The following is an 8,648-nucleotide window of genomic DNA, read 5'->3' as shown; positions in this document are numbered from 1 at the left end:
CTGACTCATTTAATCAAAGCATAAGCAAAGATTGGCTTCTAATGCTACTAAAACTTGACAACATGACCAGTTTTAAAACAGTTATCTGTCAGCAAATACACGATGTTACCAAATGCTTCTCTCACAATCCTTACCCAAATGCACACAGACTCACAGTATGATTTTAGGCAAGCAACACTATCCTAAGAGTTTACCAAAACTCATTCACTAGTCTGGAAGAGTTAATGTTACTGCACACAATCTACATATTTAAGTACAGCACATCAGTGTCAAATCATGACTCATTTAATCAACGCATAAGCAAACACTGGATTCTAATGCTACTAAAACTTCGCAACATGACAGGTTTTAAAACAGTTATTGGTCAGCAAATACATGATGTTACCAAATGCTTCTCTCACAGTGATCCCAAATACACACTAACTCACAGTGTGATTCTAGACAAGCACCACTATCCCTAGGAGTTTACCAAAAATCATTCACTACTGTGAAAGTGGTAAGGGAACTGCACACAATCTTCATATTTCAGGACTGCACTTTTGTGCCAATGCCTGACTCATTTAATCAACGCATAAGCAATGACTGGCTTCTAATGCTACTAAAACTTGACAACATGACAGGTTTTAAAATAGTTATCTGTCAGCAAATAGACGATGTTACCAAATGCTTCTCTCACAATGGTTCCCAAATGCACACAGACTCACAGTGTGATTCTAGACAACAACCACCATACCTAGGAGTTTACCAAAAATCATTCACTACTGTGAAAGTGGTAAGGGAACTGCACACAATCTTCACATTTCAGGACTGCACTTTTCTGTCAATGCCTGACTCATTTAATTAACGCATAAGCAATGACTGGCTTCTAATGCTACTAAAACTTCACAACATGACAGGTTTTAAAATAGTTATCTGTCAGCAAATAGACGATGTTACCAAATGCTTCTCTCACAGTGATTCCCAAATGCACACAGACTCACAGTGTGATTCTAGACAACAACCACTATACCTAGGAGTTTACCAAAAATCATTCACTACTGTGAAAGTGGTAAGGGAACTGCACACAATCTTCATATTTCAGGACTGCACTTTACTGTCAATGCCTGACTCATTTAATCAACGCATAAGCAATGACTGGCTTAATGCTACTAAAACTTGACAACATGACAGTTTTTAAATTAGTTATCTGTCAGCAAATACACGATGTTACCAAACGCTTCTCTCACAGTGGTTCCCAAATGCACACAGACTCACAGTGTGATTCTAGACAACAACCACTATACATAGGAGTTTACCAAAAATCATTCACTACTATGGAAGTGATAAGGGAACTGCGCACAATCTTCATATTTCATGACTGCACTTTTGTGTCAAAGCCTGACTCACTTAATCAAAGCATAAGCAAAGACTGGCTTCTAATGCTATTAAAACTTGACAACTTGACCGGTTTTAAAACAGTTATCTGTCAGCAAATACACGATGTTACCAAATGCTTCTCTCACAATCCTTGCCCAAATGCACACATACTCACAGTGTGATTTTAGACAATCAACACTATCCTAGGAGTTTACCAAAACTCATTCACTAGTCTAGAAGAGTTAATGGTACTGAACACAATCTACATATTTAAGTACAGCACATCAGTGTCAAAGCATGACTCATTTAATCAACGCATAAGCAGAGACTGGATTCTAATGCTACTTACACTTCACAACATGACAGCTTTTAAAAAAGTTATCTGTCAGCAAATACACGATGTTACCAAACGCTTCTCTCACAGTGGTTCCCAAATGCACACAGACTCACACTGTGATTCTAGACAAGCACCACTACCCCAAGGAGTTTATCAAAACTCATTCGCTACAGTGCAACTGGTAAGGGAACTGCACACATTCTATATATTTCAGGACTGCACTTTTCTGTCAAAGCCTGACTCATTTAATCAAATCATAAGCCATAACTGTCTTCTAATGCTACTAAAACTTCACAACATGACAAGTTAAAACAGTTATCTGTCTGCAAATACACGATGTTACCAAATACTTCTCTCACAGTGGTTCCCAAATGCACACAGACTCACAGTGTGATTCTAGACAAGCACCACTATCCCTAGGAGTTTACCAAAAATCATTCACTACTGTGAAAGTGGTAAGGGAACTGCACACAATCTTCATATTTCAGGACTGCACTTCACTGTCAATGCCTGACTGATTTAATCAACGCATAAGCAATGACTGGCTTCTAATGCTACTAAAACTTGACAACATGACAGGTTTTAAAATAGTTATCTGTCAGCAAATAGACGATGTTACTGAATGTTTCTCTCACAGTGGTTCCCAAATGCACACAGACTCACAGTGTGATTCTAGACAACAACCACTATACCTAGGAGTTTACCAAAAATCATTCACTATTGTGAAAGTGGTAAGGGAACTGCACACAATCTTCATATTTCAGGACTGCACTTCACTGTCAATGCCTGACTCATTTAATCAACGCATAAGCAATGACTGGCTTCTAATGCTACTGAAACTTGACAACATGACAGGTATTAAATTAGTTATCTGTCACCAAATACACGATGTTACCAAACGCTTCTCTCACAGTGGTTCCCAAATGAACACAGACTCACAGTGTGATTCTAGACAACAACCACTATACCTAGGAGTTTACCAAAAATCATTCACTACTGTGGAAGTGATAAGGGAACTGCACACAATCTTCATATTTCAGGACTGCACTTTTGTGTCAAAGCCTGACTCATTTAATCAAAGCATAAGCAAAGATTGGCTTCTAATGCTACTAAAACTTGACAACATGACCAGTTTTAAAACAGTTATCTGTCAGCAAATACACGATGTTACCAAATGCTTCTCTCAAAATCCTTACCCAAATGCACACAGACTCACAGTGTGATTTTAGACAAGCAACACTATCCTAAGAGTTTACCAAAACTCATTCACTAGTCTGGAAGAGTTAATGGTACTGCACACAATCTACATATTTAAGTACAGCACATCAGTGTCAAATCATGACTCATGTAATCAACACATAAGCAAACACTGGATTCTAATGCTACTAAAACTTCGCAACATGACAGGTTTTAAAACAGTTATCTGTCAGCAAATACATGATGTTACCAAATGCTTCTCTCACAGTGATCCCAAATACACACTAACTCACAGTGTGATTCTAGACAAGCACCACTATCCCTAGGAGCTTACCAAAACTCATTTACTACAGTGCAAGTGGTAAGGGAACTGCAGACAATCTACATATTTCACGACTGCAATTTACTGTCAATGCCTGACTCATTTAATTAAAGCATAAGCCATAACTGTCTTCTAATGCTACTAATACTTGACAACATGACATGTTTTAAAACAGTTATCTGTCAGCAAATACACGATGTTACCAAAGACTTCTCTCACAGTGGTTCCCAAATGCACACAGACTCACAGTGTGATTCTAGACAAGAACCACTATACCTAGGAGTTTACCAAAAATCATTCACTACTGTGAAAGTGGTAAGGGAACTGCACACAATCTTCATATTTCAGGACTGCACTTTACTGTCAATGCCTGACTCATTTAATCAACGCATAAGCAATGACTGGCTTCTAATGCTACTAAAACTTGACAACATGACAGGTTTTAAATTCGTTATCTGTCAGCAAATACACGATGTTACCAAACGCTTCTCTCACAGTGGTTCCCAAATGCAAGCAAACTCACAGTGTGATTCTAGACAACAACCACTATACCTAGGAGTTTACCAAAAATCATTCACTACTGTGAAAGTGGTAAGGGAACTGCACACAATCTTCATATTTCAGGACTGCACTTTTCTGTCAATGCCTGACTCATTTAATTAACGCATAAGCAATGACTGGCTTCTAATGCTACTAAAACTTGACAACATGACAGGTTTTAAATTAGTTATCTGTCAGCAAATACACGATGTTACCAAACGCTTCTCTCACAGTGGTTCCCAAATGCACACAGACTCACAGTGTGATTCTAGACAACAACCACTATACATAGGAGTTTACCAAAAATCATTCACTACTGTGGAAGTGATAAGGGAACTGCACACAATCTTCATATTTCATGACTGCACTTTTGTGTCAAAGCCTGACTCACTTAATCAAAGCATAAGCAAAGACTGGCTTCTAATGCTACTAAAACTTGACAACATGACCGGTTTTAAAACAGTTATCTGTCAGCAAATACACGATGTTACCAAATGCTTCTCTCACAATCCTTACCTAAATGCACACATACTCACAGTGTGATTTTAGACAATCAACACTATCCTAGGAGTTTACCAAAACTCATTCACTAGTCTAGAAGAGTTAATGGTATTGAACACAATCTACATATTTAAGTACAGCACATCAGTGTCAAAGCATGACTCATTTAATCAACGCATGAGCAAAGACTGGATTCTAATGCTACTTACACTTCACAACATGACAGGTTTTAAAAAAGTTATCTGTCAGCAAATACACGGTGTTACCAAACGCTTCTCTCACAATGGTTCCCAAATGCACACAGACTCACAGTGTGATTCTAGACAAGCACCACTACCCCAAGGAGTTTATCAAAACTCATTCACTACAGTGCAATTGGTAAGGGAACTGCACACATTCTATATATTTCAGGACTGCACTTTTCTGTCAAAGCCTGACTCATTTAATCAAATCATAAGCCATAACTGTCTTCTAATGCTACTAAAACTTCACAACATGACAAGTTAAAACAGTTATCTGTCTGCAAATACACGATGTTACCAAATACTTCTCTCACAGTGGTTCCCAAATGCACACAGACTCACAGTGTGATTCTAGACAAGCACCACTATCCCTAGGAGTTTACCAAAAATCATTCACTACTGTGAAAGTGGTAAGGGAACTGCACACAATCTTCATATTTCAGGACTGCACTTTTGTGTCAATGCCTGACTCATTTTATCAACGCATAAGCAATGACTGGCTTCTAATGCTACTAAAACTTGACAACATGACAGGTTTTAAAATAGTTATCTGTCAGCAAATACACAATGTTACCAAATGCTTCTCTCACAGTCGTTCCCAAATGCACACAGACTCACAGTGTGATTCTAGACAACAACCACTATACCTAGGAGTTTACCAAAAATCATTCACTACTGTGAAAGAGGTAAGGGAACTGCACACAATCTTCATATTTCATGACTGCACTTTACTGTCAATGCCTGACTCATTTAATCAACGCATAAGCAATGACTGGCTTCTAATGCTACTAAAACTTGACAACATGACAGGTTTTAAATTATTTATCTGTCAGCAAATACACGATGTTACCAAACGCTTCTCTCACAGTGGTTCCCAAATGCACACAGACTCACAGTGTGATTCTAGACAACAACCACTATACATAGGAGTTTACCAAAAATCATTCACTACTGTGGAAGTGATAAGGGAACTGCACACAATCTCCATATTTCATGACTGCACTTTTGTGTCAAAGCCTGACTCACTTAATCAAAGCATAAGCAATGACTGGCTTCTAATGCTACTAAAACTTGACAACATGACAGGTTTTAAAATAGTTATCTGTCAGCAAATACACAATGTTACCAAATGCTTCTCTCACAGTCGTTCCCAAATGCACACAGACTCACAGTGTGATTCTAGACAACAAGCACTATACCTAGGAGTTTACCAAAAATCATTCACTACTGTGGAAGTGATAAGGGAACTGCACACAATCTCCATATTTCATGACTGCACTTTTGTGTCAAAGCCTGACTCACTTAATCAAAGCATAAGCAAAGACTGGCTTCTAATGCTACTAAAACTTGACAACATGACCGGTTTTAAAACAGTTATCTGTCAGCAAATACACAATGTTACCAAATGCTTCTCTCACAATCCTTACCCAAATGCACACATACTCACAGTGTGATTTTAGACAATCAACACTATCCTAGGAGTTTACCAAAACTCATTCACTAGTCTAGAAGAGTTAATGGTATTGAACACAATCTACATATTTAAGTACAGCACATCAGTGTCAAAGCATGACTCATTTAATCAACGCATGAGCAAAGACTGGATTCTAATGCTACTTACACTTCACAACATGACAGGTTTTAAAAAAGTTATCTGTCTGCAAATACACGGTGTTACCAAACGCTTCTCTCACAGTGGTTCCCAAATGCACACAGACTCACAGTGTGATTCTAGACAAGCACCACTACCCCATGGAGTTTATCAAAACTCATTCACTACAGTGCAAGTGGTAAGGGAACTGCACACATTCTATATATTTCAGGACTGCACTTTTCTGTCAAAGCCTGACTCATTTAATCAAATCATAAGCCATAACTGTCTTCTAATGCTACTAAAACTTCACAACATGACAAGTTAAAACAGTTATCGGTCTGCAAATACACGATGTTACCAAATACTTCTCTCACAGTGGTTCCCAAATGCACACAGACTCACAGTGTGATTCTAGACAAGCACCACTATCCCTAGGAGTTTACCAAAAATCATTCACTACTGTGAAAGTGGTAAGGGAACTGCACACAATCTTCATATTTCAGGACTGCACTTCACTGTCAATGCCTGACTGATTTAATCAACGCATAAGCAATGACTGGCTTCTAATGCTACTAAAACTTGACAACATGACAGGTTTTAAAATAGTTATCTGTCAGCAAATAGACGATGTTACTGAATGCTTCTCTCACAGTGGTTCCCAAATGCACACAGACTCACAGTGTGATTCTAGACAACAACCACTATACCTAGGAGTTTACCAAAAATCATTCACTATTGTGAAAGTGGTAAGGGAACTGCACACAATCTTCATATTTCAGGACTGCACTTTTGTGTCAAAGCCTGACTCATTTAATCAAAGCATAAGCAAAGATTGGCTTCTAATGCTACTAAAACTTGACAACATGACCAGTTTTAAAACAGTTATCTGTCAGCAAATACACGATGTTACCAAATGCTTCTCTCAAAATCCTTACCCAAATGCACACAGACTCACAGTGTGATTTTAGACAAGCAACACTATCCTAAGAGTTTACCAAAACTCATTCACTAGTCTGGAAGAGTTAATGGTACTGCACACAATCTACATATTTAAGTACAGCACATCAGTGTCAAATCATGACTCATGTAATCAACACATAAGCAAACACTGGATTCTAATGCTACTAAAACTTCGCAACATGACAGGTTTTAAAACAGTTATCTGTCAGCAAATACATGATGTTACCAAATGCTTCTCTCACAGTGATCCCAAATACACACTAACTCACAGTGTGATTCTAGACAAGCACCACTATCCCTAGGAGCTTACCAAAACTCATTTACTACAGTGCAAGTGGTAAGGGAACTGCAGACAATCTACATATTTCACGACTGCAATTTACTGTCAATGCCTGACTCATTTAATTAAAGCATAAGCCATAACTGTCTTCTAATGCTACTAATACTTGACAACATGACATGTTTTAAAACAGTTATCTGTCAGCAAATACACGATGTTACCAAAGACTTCTCTCACAGTGGTTCCCAAATGCACACAGACTCACAGTGTGATTCTAGACAAGAACCACTATACCTAGGAGTTTACCAAAAATCATTCACTACTGTGAAAGTGGTAAGGGAACTGCACACAATCTTCATATTTCAGGACTGCACTTTACTGTCAATGCCTGACTCATTTAATCAACGCATAAGCAATGACTGGCTTCTAATGCTACTAAAACTTGACAACATGACAGGTTTTAAATTCGTTATCTGTCAGCAAATACACGATGTTACCAAACGCTTCTCTCACAGTGGTTCCCAAATGCAAGCAAACTCACAGTGTGATTCTAGACAACAACCACTATACCTAGGAGTTTACCAAAAATCATTCACTACTGTGAAAGTGGTAAGGGAACTGCACACAATCTTCATATTTCAGGACTGCACTTTTCTGTCAATGCCTGACTCATTTAATTAACGCATAAGCAATGACTGGCTTCTAATGCTACTAAAACTTGACAACATGACAGGTTTTAAATTAGTTATCTGTCAGCAAATACACGATGTTACCAAACGCTTCTCTCACAGTGGTTCCCAAATGCACACAGACTCACAGTGTGATTCTAGACAACAACCACTATACATAGGAGTTTACCAAAAATCATTCACTACTGTGGAAGTGATAAGGGAACTGCACACAATCTTCATATTTCATGACTGCACTTTTGTGTCAAAGCCTGACTCACTTAATCAAAGCATAAGCAAAGACTGGCTTCTAATGCTACTAAAACTTGACAACATGACCGGTTTTAAAACAGTTATCTGTCAGCAAATACACGATGTTACCAAATGCTTCTCTCACAATCCTTACCTAAATGCACACATACTCACAGTGTGATTTTAGACAATCAACACTATCCTAGGAGTTTACCAAAACTCATTCACTAGTCTAGAAGAGTTAATGGTATTGAACACAATCTACATATTTAAGTACAGCACATCAGTGTCAAAGCATGACTCATTTAATCAACGCATGAGCAAAGACTGGATTCTAATGCTACTTACACTTCACAACATGACAGGTTTTAAAAAAGTTATCTGTCAGCAAATACACGG

The sequence above is a fragment of the Triturus cristatus genome, chromosome 1_1 (genome assembly GCF_964204655.1).
Source record: "Triturus cristatus chromosome 1_1, aTriCri1.1, whole genome shotgun sequence".
In the NCBI taxonomy this organism is placed as follows: Eukaryota; Metazoa; Chordata; class Amphibia; order Caudata; family Salamandridae; genus Triturus; species Triturus cristatus.
This window is presented reverse-complemented; position numbering follows the sequence as displayed.